This window comes from Molossus molossus, unplaced genomic scaffold, assembly GCF_014108415.1.
Source record: "Molossus molossus isolate mMolMol1 unplaced genomic scaffold, mMolMol1.p scaffold_m16_p_10, whole genome shotgun sequence".
Lineage (NCBI taxonomy): Eukaryota > Metazoa > Chordata > Mammalia > Chiroptera > Molossidae > Molossus > Molossus molossus.
The window spans coordinates 104,105,465-104,121,206 of NW_023425345.1; positions in this window are offsets into that span (position 1 = coordinate 104,105,465).

Here is a 15,742-nt window from a genome sequence, read left to right on the forward strand (position 1 = left end):
TGTAACTTACAACTATTATTGGTATTCCTGGGGTAATAAATGGAAATAGGATATTGCCATTATTTTAAACTTTTCATTGACATATAGTTAAAATGATTTGCATTACAAAGTAAATACAGAAGCATACAAAGTCAAAGTGGAAGTCCGATTTCTCCGCTCCGCTCAGAGGTATCAGCATGAACATCCCATCGTATTTTCTTCCAGTCTCTTCTATGCCATTGAAATAGTTTCTCCTGGAGACCTTCGGGACCAAAAAGCTAAATCATGAAAGATGGCAGTCTTCTGGCAGCAAAAGACCAGAAACTAGCAATTAGTTTGGCCTCTTCCCTTCCCTTTTCCTTCCTTCCTTCCTTCCTTCCTTCCTTCCTTCCTTCCTTCCTTCCTTCCTTCCTTCCTTCCTTCCTTCCTTCCTTCCTTCCTTCCTCTCTCTTTCTCTTTTTCTTCTTCTTTTTTTGCTAATCCTTGTGTGAGGATATTTTTCCATTGATTTTTTAGATAGAGAAAGAGGGAGGGAGGGAGGGAGAGGGACAGAGAGGGGGTGAGAGAGAGAGAAAAAGAGAGAGAAGGGAGAGAGAGAGAGAGAGAGAGAGAGAGAGAGAGAGAGAGAGAGAGAGATATCTAGGTGTGAGAGACACATCAATTGTTTGCCTCCCATATGTGACCCAACCAGGTGGGGATCGAATCTGAGGCTGAAGCTCTAACCACTGAGCAAAACCGGCCAGGGCTCTTCTGTTTCTTTGCGAAGTTGAATAATGCACTGAAGGTTATATGCCACTTGGCCATGTGACTGGGTGACCAGTTTCTCAGATTAAAGGTCCAGAGTAGAACCCAGATTGATAGGAAGCTACTCGCTGCTGCCACCTGCTGTCAGCAAGGGTCACTACAGGGCGCTGCCTCCTCCCCAGCCCCTGGGGCTCCCTCAGGATGGCAGGGCCCTGCCAGCACCAGCCTAGGCCTTCTTAGGACCCTCCTGCACCCGCACAGGCACACCCTCCCCTCTGTGAAACCTCACCACTCATTGCTCAGGAGTTTGTGTTTCCAATTTGTAGCTCTCTAGCCATTGCTGCTTTGTTAGGGTAACCATGAAAATGAAAAACAAACACACATAAACATACACTACTTCCTCTCATAAGTGGTGTAATGAGCAACATTAGTAAACTGCTGTAATCTCATGGTTACAGTGAGTGGCTTGTCACCAGGTTCTTAGGTAGGTTTTTCCCTGTGTTTCTATAAGTTCTCTGTCACCTGGGTTTTGGAGTCTCACCACCTAGGCCTGTAAACTCCACAGTCCGGTGATTTCTCGGTCATCACTCATCTGTGTGTGTGTGTGTGTGTGGGGGGGGGGGATCACTTATTTTAAAAAGCATTTAAAATCATCATCTCATTAACGCAGCAGCTCTTTAAAGATTTAGTGTTATTTGACTTTACTTATCTTATATTATTAGAGAGGGAATCGCCTAATATAATCCATTCAAATTTTTCAGGCTCCTTATTAATTGTGAGATCTACTTTTCCAAACCAACAATATAGGTTTAGGCCAATTTTGAATCACAATAACTTAAAAAAAGCATAAATTTTCCCATTTGCCTCGATTTTTCCAAAAAGGAGAGATTTCAATTCGAACAAATATTTGCACACCCGTGTTCATTTTCAGCACTGTTCACAATGGCCACATGTGGAAACAAAACCTATGTCCACCCACAGATGAACGGACAAACAAAATGTGGTCTGTGCATACAACAGAATATTAATCAGCCTTAAAAAGTTAGGGAATCGTGTCCTGGGTTACAACATAGATGAGCCTTGAGGACATTATACTCAGTGACATAAACCAGTCACAAATGGACCGACACTGTATGTTTCCACTTATATGAGGCACCTGGAGCAGTCACATTCATAGGGACAGATAGATGGTAGGTGCCAGGGCAGGGGAAGGAGGATGGAGAATTAGTGTTTAATGGATACAGAGTTTCTGTTTGGGAAAATGAAAAAGTTCTGGAGGTGGTGATTACACAATTATGTGAATATTTTTGAGAATGTACACTTTTTTTTTTTTTTTTAAATCCTCACTTGAGGATATTTTTTCATTGATTTTTAGATAGAGTGGAAGGGAGGGAGGGAGAGAGAGAGAGAAACATCAATGTGAGAGAGACACATTTATTGGCTGCCTCCTGCACAACTCTGACCAGGGCGGGGATCAAATCTGCAACCCAGGTATGTGCCGTTGATTGAATTGAACCTAAGACCCTTTGGTCTGCAGGCCAACGCTCTAACTGCTGAGCCAAACCAGCCAGGGTGAGAATATATCCTTAAAATTAGTTAACATGATACATTTTATGTTATGGATATTTTAACCATTATTTTTTAAAGTAAAAAAAATAGACCTCTTTTCTCAACATTGAAAGACACTGATCACAAACGTGTTAAAAAGTATTCTGGACTCAAGCACACATCAAACACTGTTAATGTCTCTATCCTATTTTATTAGAGCTATAATGCACCAACATAAATCCCTACGCCTATATATATAGACCATAAACATTAAACTAGTGGGGCAAGTCTGAGCACACAGCTGTCTTTCCCAGCCCCGTGAAAAAGAGTCATGTTCAAGTCTGGTCAAGTCATTTAGGGAAGAAGTACCAGAAAATCACTCTGCTGGCCACACAAGGCCTGTTTGGGTCCCTCTTGAAGACAGGAAGATGGTGGCAGCTGGCGGTCGCTGTGTACATGGACGCACTTCTCAGCTGAGTGACCCAAGGGTCAGGAGGAGGCTGGCTTGTTTTCAAGGAGCAGAGACCGGGAGGCAGTTTCCCATAGGAGCCAGTCCCCTGGGACTCCCTTTCTGGAGTGCTGTGGCTCCCTTCTTCCCTGCTGTTCCCTCTCCCTCCCTTCCTCCTCTTCCTGCCCTGGGCCAGCTCTCAGGTTTGCCAAGAAGATTCAGAATTTCCTGAGCTGACTTCATGTGGCACAAACTATTCACTGTGGAATGAATAGTAAAACAGTGGATACCTTCACGAGGATTAGGATCCTCAAGACAAAAGATTCCAAAGCATGTTTTGTCTTAAAAACAAAAGTAACATACATGAAATAGCAGCCCCGGCGGCTCAGCAACGCGTTGGTTCTGGCTCTGAGCCCTTTTAAAATTGATGGTGCCATCTAACCAGAGGGTGTATTTAAAGTCTGGGTTGGATAAAAGGATACACAGATCTTCTGTCATTAGCTACATCATTAACGATGCCACTGCCCAGACTGGTATAGCCCCTTATGGAAGACTGTAGAGCTTATTCTCAAGCAGCAATTTAAAAATATATCGTCAACAGCAATGCGAATATCTACTCTTTGAAAGCTTTTGTAACTTCTGCCCAGCACCTTTACCTCGGAGAATTCATGCAAGTCTTACACAACCCTTTGAGTTTGCTGGAATTATTTCAGGTTCACAGATAGAGAAGTTGAGTTCACAGCAATTAAGAGACTTCCCCACGGTTAAACAACTTATAATAAAAACCAAGGTTGCATATCTTTGTAAATATTCGGGCTGACCTACAAAGATATTGTATGAGACAGCACCTGCAGAGTGGCCAGCGCAGGGGCGGCCTCGGCAGATTCTATTGTCCTTCTCCAGGCACGTCCTGTCATCTCCACGAAGCTCCTAAAACAGAAGTGATCTTCCCCATGGCACAGATGAGCAAATCAGGCTTCAAGACCCAGAGGGCTTGTCTGAAGTAACGCAGCCAACAAGTGGCCACATCAGGGTTTGACAGACCTCGGTCCTACTGTCACCTTGAAATGCCTCATTCGATTTGAAGATGAGCCCAAGACAGCTTTCCTAGAACTGGTTAATTTTTTAAACTTCCCTAGTATTTCAACAATTAACACTCAACATAAGTATGTTCTCTGGTTTGAAAATGCTGTAGGACCAGTGACTTTAACTGGAGCTCGTTTGAAAGGGAAGTATTTTCCAAAAACCTCCCTGTCGCAGCATCAAGTCTACTTGTGTTTGAAAACGAAATACTTGTGCCAAGACAAACAGAAGGAAGATGATCTTCAACCAGGCTCACAGGCTCACCTCCTGCTGTCTGGAGGAGGCAGCCACGGGGACAGAGCAAGACAGGGAAGGGCCTGTGTTCTGGGCTCCGCAAAGGGGGGACCGGGCTGTGCTCCTTAAACCCCCGGTGCCTGGGGTGTTTCCTAATTTCTGATCTCAGGCTGGTGATTCACCACGTGGGCAGGAGGCCTTGATGAAGGGAGCTGCTGGGTGTCGTAGGAAGTGGCGGTGACTCAGCACGCTTCCTTCGCCTGAGTCTGTCCCGTCCCAACCACAGCCAGGACGGGGCAGCACAGGCTTGTAAAAGGGCGTGGGGCCTCGTCCTTCACCACCAGTGAAGGAGCAGAGGAGTCCTCAGTGAGGAAGAAATGACATGTTGGTGCCTTGGACTCCTGGGAGTGACTGGGGAAGCGAAGATGACGGTGCCCGGGCCCTGAGCGATGGCAGGCATAGGACACTCCAGTCCTTGGCGACCCGACCAGCCACGAGGCCCTGACCTGCAGGCTGCCAGGGACAGCCAGGGTCCAGGCCGCATGGAGCCTGGTCAGAAGCAGGCCTGGCCAGAGGCCCCGAGGAACTCTCTCAAGCACGTTTTGGCTGAGGCCTCAGAGGGAGCAGGGCGCCCGGGCCCACGCCCAGGCCCACGCAGTCAGAGGTGAGATGCGGGCGGCTCAACCCTAAGTTCTGGGGACAGGTGTTCCTGCCCACTTCCATTCTGCGTGCTCGAGCCCTACTGAGCATCACCAGGTGCCAATTCTCCGCGAGATGCCCGAGACCAGGTGAGGCCGACAACGGTGCTGCTGGGAAAAGCTTCCATCCAGATGAAAAGTGACACAGCACCTGTCACGCGGCAGCAGGCACTCCGGGAGGCCTCAGCCCCGCGCTCCTGAGGGTGCTGCTGACTGAGTAGGACCCAAGGTGCTCCTCCCTCCCTCCCCCCTCCCTGTTGCTCCTCTCCCCCTCTCCCTCCCCCCTCCACGAGGGGCCACCTCGCTCACCCAGGAGCTTGGGCGGTGGAGCGGCCCGTGGGGCTCGGCGCCCTCTGGTGGCCGCGGGTGGCTCTGGCCTGCCTGTGCTGGGGGGTCCGCGGACGGGCGGCTGTGCCCGGACAGGCCAGCAGTCAATGAGCAGGCAGCTGATCCTCCACGTTTGGAAGGAGGTATCCAAGCCACGTTATCCTTCCTCTGTAACGCTGACATTTGATTTCCATCCGTCTGTCCTGCGTCTCATTTCTCATCTCGTTCTGAACCTGGGAGGGAGCTCCGGGGGTGCCCCACGAGCCCTACCTGACACCTACGAGTAAGTGGGAGTTGGTGAGAACCAGAGCCCAGCCTCCCACGCGGTGCCAGGTGTCGTTGGCTCTGTGTCCACAGAACAAAGAAAAGAGTGGGTCCTCTGCCTCGGGTGGGGGGTGGAGACATCCCAGTGGCACCTGGCCACAGGCTGGCTGAGGAACGGCCTCTCTAGGCAGTGGTGGGGCAGTGAGGTGCACTGGACAGGAGTGACAGCGTGAGCCCACGTGACCGTCCCCGTGTGCCATGTGCGTGCCTTCCAGAACTGGGTGCCAGCCAGCCCTCCCATGGCTCCTCCCTCATGGGGACCAGACCCCTCCGGGGCTCCCTCAAAGACCCTCTCACTTCCCACACCTGGCCCAGAACCAGGCCGGTGCTCTCTAGCTGAGGTCTACAGCCACCTCTTCTGTCACCCACTGTGGCCGTAAAGGTCCCACTTGGGTTTCCTCGTTGCCTTTATTCAACCACCTCATGTCCCATCATTTCTGGAAGACTCTGAGTCTTCCTGTCCATCTGACCCCGACCATCACCTGGGGACATCCAGTGTGGTCGGATGATCTCCCTGACGTCACAGAGAGTAGATGTCCCATGACCTCTGCCGGCCTCAGGGTCATGGTCACACAAGGAGCATGGCACTCCCTCCCTGCAGCCCAGTCTCCTCTGCTCGGATTCCGGCCAGAGAGGGGGACATGCTGCTTTCTTGCAACCCTCAAAGCAACAAATGTGTCAGTTGTCTAAGTCATTGCGCGAAGCTGAGCTTCTAAGAGACAGAATTGAGCCCAGAGCTTTTCAGGGAACTCCCTTTATTTCCTCATTCAGATACGGAGCACTTGGAAGTCAGGTCCACAGAGACAGGTGTCATGGTGGCCGCCAGGGGCTGGGGGCCTGGGAGTGGGGAGGTGAGCCTCCTGGTTTCTCAGCCTTTAGTGGTCAGCATCTCAGAGGGGCCCAGAGCCACTTCCACAACCCCCTCTGGAGGCTGGACAGTGAGGGCCAGCCCCTGCCCAGTGCTAGTACCCCAAGTGCTAGGGACACTGTCCCCTTCTTTGGCTCATCCCTGACAGTGCTGACACTGTCAGTGCCTCCACCTCTCTGACGGAGACACCCCCCGCCCCCATGAGGTTGGCAGCTCTTGTCAGCACCTGAGAGCCAGCGTGGGGCCTGCTCTGTCCCTTGTGATTACTTGCACAGGGTCCTCTGGGAAGGCAAGGGCCTCCTCTGGGCCATGCCAGCCTCCCCCAACAGCACTGCACCATGGGCATGATCCTCAATGTCAATGTGCCCAAAAGGCCAAGAGCTCTCGGGCCCCTGGATTTCACCGTTGCCACTTGCTTAGATCTCCTCACCCCCTCGGAGATTCCCAGCCTCTCTGCCTGTGCCCCTCCCAGCTTCACCCCTTCCCACCCAGACCTCAGGGCCATCAGGTCAACCCCTGGCCTCACTGGTGTTTGGACACAGCTCACACACCATCCTGGCGCTGGCTCACTCACCCTGTGTCCTCTCTTCACCAGCCCCTGCCAGGGAAAAGCGCCTCACTGTGCTTGCCACCTGCAGTGCAACCTGGGACAGCCAGGCTGTTCTGTGGTCCCAGGCAGGGCACATCTGGTCCCAGCCCACACCGCCAAACTCGCCCTTCATTGCTTCCCCGTGAAGTCCTGCACACAAGTCCAAACCGTCTCTTCCTGGACATGTGCACATGTCCTGTTATCTTTTTTACAAACTGTGGTAAAATATACATAACATAAGACTGACCATTTTTAAGGGCCCAGTTCAGTGGTACTACGTACATTCTTATTGTGCTACCATCACCTCCATCCATCTCCAGAACTCTTCCATCTTGCAAAACTAAACTGTCCGCATTAAACATGAACTCCCCATTCCCCCTCCCCCAGACTCTGGCAATCACCATTACACATGGAATGAAATGTCTCTGTGAGTTTGTCTAATCTTAGTACCGCATGTGGGTGGAATCAAACAGTATCTCTCCGTTCGTGTCTGGCTTATTTCACTGAGCATAGTGTCCTAAGGTTCATCCATGTCATAGAATATGTCAGTATCTCCTTCCTTTTTTTTCTCCTTTCAGTTTTATTTTGTATTGGTTTCAGGTGTACAGCTTAGTAAGACAGTCATATACTTTACATACTGTTCCCCTTGACAGTTCCAGTACCACAACTGGCACCATACATAGCTGTCACAGTATATGTGACCATATTCCCTATGCTGTACTTAGGTCCCAGTGACTACTGTGTAACTACCAACTTGTTCTTCTTAATCCTTTCCCCTCTTTCATCCAGACCCTCAACCCCCTTCCTCTGTGGCACCCACCAGTTCACTCTGTGTCTGAGTCTGTTTCAACTGTGTTTGTTCATTTATTTTGTTCTTTGGAGTATACATATAAATGAAATAAAATGTCTGGCCGGTGTGGCTCAGTGGTTGAGCATCGATCCATGCACCAGGAGGTCGCTGGTTTGATTCCTGGTCAGGACACATGCCAGGTTGTGGGCCCCGTCCCCCAGTGTGGGGTCATGTGGGAGGTCGCCAATCCATGTTCTCTCTCATGGATGTTTCTGTTTCTCTCCCCCTCCCACTTCCTTTCTGTCTAAAATCAATAAAGGAAAAAAATTAAATGAAATTATATGGTATTTGTCTTTCTTTGACTGACTTATTTCACTGAGCATAGTACCCTGTAGGTCCATTTATGCTGTCACAAATGGTAAGATTTTGTTCTTTTTTTATGGCCAACTAGTAATTCATTGTGTATGTGTGTGTGTGTGTGTGTGTGTGTGTGTGTGTATACACAACTACTTTTTTTTTTTTAATCCTCACCCGAGGATATGTTTTTACATTGATTCTGCACAGAGAGGGAGAGGGAAATGGAGAGGGAGAAGAAGAGAGAGAAATATTGATGTGACAAAGAAACATCGATTGGTTGCCTTCCATATGCACCATGACCAGTGATCAACCCTGAAACCTGGGTATGTTGCTCTGACCAGGAATTGATCCAGAGACTCCAGTTCTTGGGATGATGCTCTAACCAACTGAGCCACTCTGGCCCGGCCTGTACCACCACTTTTTATCTACTTGTTTATTGATGGGCACTTGGGTTGCTTTTATATCTTGGCTATTGTAAATAATGCTGCAATGAACATAGGGGTACATGTGTTCTTTCAAATTAGTGTTTTGGGTTTCTTTGGATAAATTCTCAGAAATGGAATCACTGGGTCATAAGGATCATTTTTAATTTTTTGAGAAAACTCCACACTGTTTTCCATAGTGGCTGCACCAGTCTGTATTCCCACCAGCAGTGTACTAGAGTCCCCTTTTCTCCACACCCTCACCAGCACTTGTTGTTTGTTGATTTATTGATGGCAGCCATGTTGGCAGGTGTGAAGTGGTATCTCATTGTAGTTTTAATTTGCATCTCTCTGATGATTAATGACCTTGAGCATTTTCTCATATGTGTCTTGGCCATTTGTTTTTTTTGTTTGTTTTTCTGTTTTTTTTATCCTCACCCGAGGACATTTTTCCATTTTTTGTTCAGATAGAGTGGGGAGGGAGAGAGAGGAACAGAGAGAGAGAGAGAAACATCGACGTGAAAGGGACCCATCGAGTGGTTGCCACCCACATGACCCAACCAGGGCCAGGGACAAACTGCAACCGAGGTACGTGCCCTTAGTGGGAACTGAACCCGGGTCTTTCTGGACCACAGGCCACAGCTCTAAATACTGAGCCAAACAGGCCAGGGTTGTCTTGACCATTTGTATGTTCTCTTTGGAGAAGTGTTTATTCAGGTCCTCTGACCATTTATAATTGGATTGTCTTCCTTTTGTTGAGTTGTATGATACTTTATATATTTTGGAAATTAACTCCTATCAGATGTATCATGGGTAAATGTATTCTCCCATCCAGGGGGTTCCCTCTGCATTTTGATGCTGGTTTCTTTTGCTGTGCAGAAACCTTTTAGTTCGATGTAGTGCCATTTATTTACTTTTTTCTTTGTTTCTCTTGCCCTTGGTGATGTATTGGTGAAAATTCTGTTTCATGAGATGTCTGAGATTTTGTTGCCTAGGTTTTATTCTAAGATCTTTATGGTTTCACAACTTACATTTAAGTCTTTTATCCATTTTGAGTTTATTCTTGTGTATGGTGTAAGTTGGTGGTCTACTTTTATTTTTTTGCATGTTGCTGTCCAATTGTCCCAGCACCATTTATTGAAGAGACTATCTTTAATCCATAGTATATTCTTGCCTCCTTTGTCAAATATTAATTTAGCATAGTGTCTTGGGTCAATTTCTGGGATCTCTGTTCTCTTCTATTGATGTATTTGCCTGTTCTTGTGCCAGTACTAGGCTGTTTTGATTATAATGGCTTTGTGGTATAACTTGATATCCCTCCAACTTTGTTCTATTTTTCCAAGATTGCTGTGACTATTTGGAGTCTTTTGTGATTGCATATAAACTTTTGGAGTATTTGTTCTAGTTCTGTGAAATATGTGGTTGGTATTTTAGTGGAGATTGCATTGAATCTATAAAATGCTTTGGGTAGTATGGACATTTTAATGATGTTGCTTTTTCCAATCCACGAACATGGTATATGTTTCCACTTCTTTGTATCTTCCTCTATTTCTTTTTTCAATGTCCTATAGTTTCCTGAGTACATGTCTTTTACCTCCTTGGTCAAGTTTATTTCTAAGTATCGTAATTTTTTTTGTTGCAATGATAAATGGGATTGTTTTTTAGTTTCTCTTTCTGCAAGTTCATTATTGGTGTATAAGAATGCTATTGATTTCTGGATGTTAATTCTGTATCCCGCTACTTTGCTGAATTCATTTATTAAATCTAGTAGTTTTTGGTGGAGTCTTTAGGGTTTTCTATGTACAAAGGAGCCATGTCATCTGCAAATAATGACAGTCTTACTTCCTCCTTTCAATTTGGATGCCTTTTATTTTTTCTTCTTGTCTGCTGTGGCTAGGACTTCCAGTACTATGTTGAATAAGTGGTGAAAGCAGACATTCCTCTCTTATTCTTGATCTTAAAGGAAATGCTTTTAGCTTTTGCCCATTGAGTATGATGTTGGCTATAGGTTTGTTATATATAGTCTTTATTATGTTGAAGTATTATCTCTTTATTCCCACTTTGCTGAGAGTTTTTATAAAAAATGGGTATTGGATTTTGTCGAATGTTTTTTCTGGTTCTATTGATATGAACACGTGATTTTTATCTTTCAATTTGTTTATGTGATGTATTACCTTTCTTGATTTGCAAATGTTGTACCAGCCTTGCATTGCTGAAATAAATCCCACTTGGTCATGATGTATGATCTTTTTAACATATTGCTGGATTCAATTTGCTAATATTTTGTTGAGGATGTTAGCATCTATATTCATCTGGTATATTGGCCTGTAATTTTTTTTTCTTTGTAGTGTCTTTATATGGTTTGGAATTGGGATAATGCTGGCTTTGTAAAAAGAGCTTGGAAGTCTTCCTTTCTCTTGAATTTTTTGGAATAGTTTGAGGAGGATAGGTGTTAGTTCTCCCCTGTTAAGTTGTCCAGACCAAGGCTTTTGTTTGCTAGGAGTTTATTGATTACTGCTTCAATTTTATTAATTGTTATTGGTCTGTTTAGGTTTTCTGAATCTTCCTAGTTGAGTTTGGGGAGATTGTATGTTTCTAGGGATTTTTCTAATTTGCCCAGGTTGTCAAATTTGTTGGCATATTGTTTGTTCATAGCATTTTCATACAATCTTTTGTATTTCTGTGATGTCAGTTGTTACTTCATTCACCTCTTTCATTTCTAATTTTATTTATTTGGGTCCTCTCTGTTTTTTGCTGAGTCTGGCTAAAGATTCATTGATCTTCTTTACCTTTTCAAAGAACTTGCTCTTGGTTCCATTGATTTTTTTTTTGTATTGTTTTTTTCTTAAGCCTCTATGTCATTTATTTCCACTCTGATCTTTATTATTTCCTTTCTTCTACTTACTTTTTTTTCTCTCCATCTAAATCTTTAAGTTGTAGGGTGAAATAGTTTACTAAAATTTTTTCTTGTTTCTTGAGGTTGTCCTGTAGTGATATGAACTTTCATCTCAGGATTGCTTTTGCCATGTGCCATAGATTTTGTGTTGTGTGTTTATTTTCATTTGTGTTCAGGAAGTTTTTGTTGTCTTCCTTGATCTAATTGGTATGCCATTCATTGTTTAATAACATGCTATTTAGCTTCCATGTGTTTGAATGTTTTTGAGTTTGTTTTTTTTTATAGTTGTTGATTTCTAGTTTCATGCCATTGAGATATGAGAAGATGCTTGATATCTCAATCTTCTTGAACTTGTAGAGACTTAGTTTGTGCCCTAACATGTGGTCTATCTTTGAGAATGTCCCATGTACACCTAAGAAGAATGTATATTCTGCAGATTTGGGGTGAAATGTTCTGTAAATGTCAGTTAAATCCATCTGACCTATTGTGTCATTTAGGGTAATTGCTTTCTTTTTTTTGTCTAGAAGATCTACCCAGTGGTGTCAGTAGTGTGTTAAATTTCCCTACTATGATTGTATTACTGTCTCTCTCTCCTTCAAAGTCCTCAGAAGTTTTCTGATGTATTTTGGTGCTCCTATATTGGGTGCATATATGTTTCCCAGGGTTATAGCCTCTTGTTGGATTGATCCCTTTACTATTACGTAGTGACCTTTATTGTCTCTTGTTTTGGCCTTCATTTTGAAGTCTATTTTGTCAGATATGAGTACTGCTACCCCCGCTTTTTTTTTTTTTAGATTTCCATTTGCATGGAAAACTTTATTCCATCCCTTTACTTTCATCCTGTGTGAGTCTTTTGTTCTTAGGTGGGTCTCTTGTAGACAGTATATATATGGGTCATGTTTTATTATCCATTCAGCTACCCTACATCTTTTGATTGGAGCACTGAAGACATTTACATTTAAGGTTATCATTGATAGGTACTTATTTATTGCCATTTTTGTTCTTTATGCCTATGTTTCTCTCTCTCTTTCTATTTATTATTATTACAGCAGTCTCTTAACATTTTTTGCAATGCTGGTTTGGTAGTAATAAACTCCTTTAGTTTTTGTTTTTGTTTTGTCTGGGAAGCTTTTTATTTCACCTTCTATTTTGAATGGTAGCCTTGCTGGATAGAGTAGTCTTGGTTTCAGACCCCTGCTTTTTATTACCATGAATACTTCATGCCATTCCATTCTGGCCTGTAGTATTTCTGTTGCAAAATAAGCTGACAGTCTTATTGGAGTGCCTTTGTAGGTAATGAATTGCTTTTCTCTTGCTGCCTTTAATATTTGGCATTTTAATTATGATGTGTCTTTTTTTTTCTTTTAATCCTCACCTGAGGATAGTTTTTCATTGATTTTCTAGACAGAGTGGAAGGGAGGGAGGGAAGAAGAGAGGGAAGGAAGGAGTGAGAGAGAGCTAGAAAGAGAGAGAGAGAGAGAGAGAGAGAGAGAGAAACATTGATGTGAGAGATACACATTGATTGGTTGCCTCTCACATGACCCCAACCAGGGCCAGGAATCAAACCTTCAACCCAGGTACGTGCCCTTGACAGGTAATCAAGTCCACAATTCTTCAGTCTATGGGCTAAATCTCTAACTGCTGAGTCAAACCGGCCAGGGCTATAATGTGTTTGGTTGTGGGCCTCTTTGGGTTCTTCTTCCTTGGGACTCTCTGTGCTTCTGGAACTTGTGTAACTTTTTCCTTCACCAGGTTAAGAAAGTTTTCTGCCAGTATTTCTTCTAATAGGTTCTCTATTCCTTGTTCACTTTCTTCTTATTCTGGTACTCCAATGATGCAGATGCTGTTACAGTCTCGGTTGTCCAAAAACTCCCTTAAACTTTCCTTCTGCTTCTTAATTGGTTTTTCTTTTTGGTTCTCTGATTGAGTGATTTTTTTTTCTACCTTGTCTTCTAATTTGCTGATTCAGTCCTCAGCTTCCTCTAATCTGCTATTTATTCCTTCCAGTGTATTCTTTATTTAAATTGTTATTATTATTTTTTCTTTATTGATTTTAGAGAGAGAGGAAAGGAGAGGGAGAGAGAGCTAGAATCATCAATGAGAGAGAACATCAATTGGCCACCTCCTGCATGCCCCCCACTGGGGATCAGGCCCACAACCTGGGCATGTGCCCTGACCAGAAATCAAACCAGCGACCTCTTGGTGCATGGGTCAATGCTCAACTACTGAGCCACAGCAGCTGGGCCAGTGTATTCTTTATTTCTGCTATGCCATTCTTCATTTCTGACTGGTTTTCATAGTTTCTACATCTGGTTTTATGCTGCTGAGCACTCTAATTATCATTACCCTGTAGCCTATATCTGATTGGTTTTCTCAATTTCATTTAGCTCTTCTTCTGGAGAATTCTCTTGTTCTTTCATTTGGAGCTTGTTTCTTTCTTTCTTTTTTTTTTTTATCCTCACCTGAGGACATTTTTCCATTTTTTGTTCAGGTAGAGTGGGAGGGAGAGAGAGGAACAGAGAGAGAGAGAGAAACATCGATGTGAAAAGAACACATCGAGTGGCTGCCACCCGCACAACCGACCAGGGCGGGGGACAAACTGCAACCGAGGTAGGCGCCCTTAGTGGGAACCGAACCTGGGTCTCTCAGGACCACAGGCCGACGCTCTAACCGCTGAACCAAACTGGCCAGGGCTGGAGCTTGTTTCTTTGTCTCACCATTTTGGCTGCCTCTTTGACTTGAGCCTATTTATTAGGTATATTTGCTATGTCTTCCAGTCCTGGTTGGCTGGCCTTCTGTAGGGAGTGTCTTGTGGAACCCAGTGGTGTAGTCTCCTTGATCTTCTGAGCTGGGTGCTCTAGTAATGTCCCTTGCATGGTTTATGTGGATCTTCCTTTTTAATTGGCTCCTGGTTGCTGTTGTCCCTTTTATGGGTGGTTTTGGTCTTCAGGATTGCTGCCTCCGAGGCTCAACCCCAGCCATATCATGACAGCTCTTTTACAGGTGCTGACAGAACAAGACAAGATAAAACATGACCAAACTCAAAACAACACACATACACAATAAAAACCAATAACAAGAGCCACAACCACCCCACCACCAACAAGAAAGGATAAGAAAAGAGAAAAGGGAGAATAGAAAATAAAAGGGAATACTATAATACAAGAGACAAAAAGAATTAGAGCGGAAGGAAGGAAGTGAATGAGGAGAATGTGAGATAAAAGAAGATGGAGGAGGGAACCCACTCTATGGGAGAGCATAATTGCCAATGATACATCGAATAAGGGGTTAATTTCCAAAATATATAGAGTACTCACACAACTCAACAAAAGGAAGACAAAGAACCCATTAAAAAAATGGGCAGAGGACCTAAATAGACACCTCTCCAAACAGGACATACAAATGGCCAAGAGACATATGAAAAAATGCTCAACATCACTAATCATCAGAGAGATGCAAATTAAAACAACTATGAGGTATTACCTCACACCTGTCAGAATGGCCGCCATCAACAAATCATCAAACAACAAGTGCTGGTGAGGGTGTGGAGAAAAGAGGACTCTAGTACACTGCTGGTGGGAATGCAGACTGGTGCAGCCGCTATGGAAAACAATATGGTGTTACCTCAAAAAATTAAAAATTGAACTGCCATTTGACCCAGTGATCCCACTTCTAGGAATATACCCTAAGAAGCCTGAAACACCAATCAGAAAGAATATATGTATCCCTATGTTCATAGCCTCCCTGTTTACATTTGCTAAATCTGGAAACAGCCCAAGTGTCCATCAGTAGATGAGTGGATAAAAAAGCTGTGGTACATATACACAATGGAATACTATGCAGCTGTAAGAAAGAAAGATCTCTTATATTTTGAGACAACATGGAGCCAATCAGAGAAAGACAAATATCACATGATCTCACTTATTGTAGAATATAATGAATAAAACAAGATGAGAAACAACATAGACCCAGAGACATGGAAGTGGGGTGCAGACTGACAAACCTCAGAAGAAGTGGATGTTGGGGAGGAGATAAATCACAGAATTTATATGCATGTATGGGTAAACAAGGACATAGACAATAAGGCTGGGGGTGGAGGGTGGAATTGGGAGTAGGGTATCAATTGGGGGAAAAGAAGAAACATTTGTAACAAAAATAAATAAACAAAAAAAGAAGGTGGAGGAAAGAAAGAAAAAAGTAATAGAAGAAGAGAAATATATATGTGTGAAATAATTAAAAAGATAATAATACTGAATAAAATAGTATATGGAATAGAAAGAGAAAAACTGAAAAGAAAAAATTCAAAAAAGCAAAGAGAAAGAAAAAAATTGATGGAGAAAAGGAAAGAGATAAGTAAGGGATATGAGAGAAAAAGAGAAGTAGAAACAAAGTGAAATCTAAAAAATAAAGAGATTATATACAACATAATATTCAA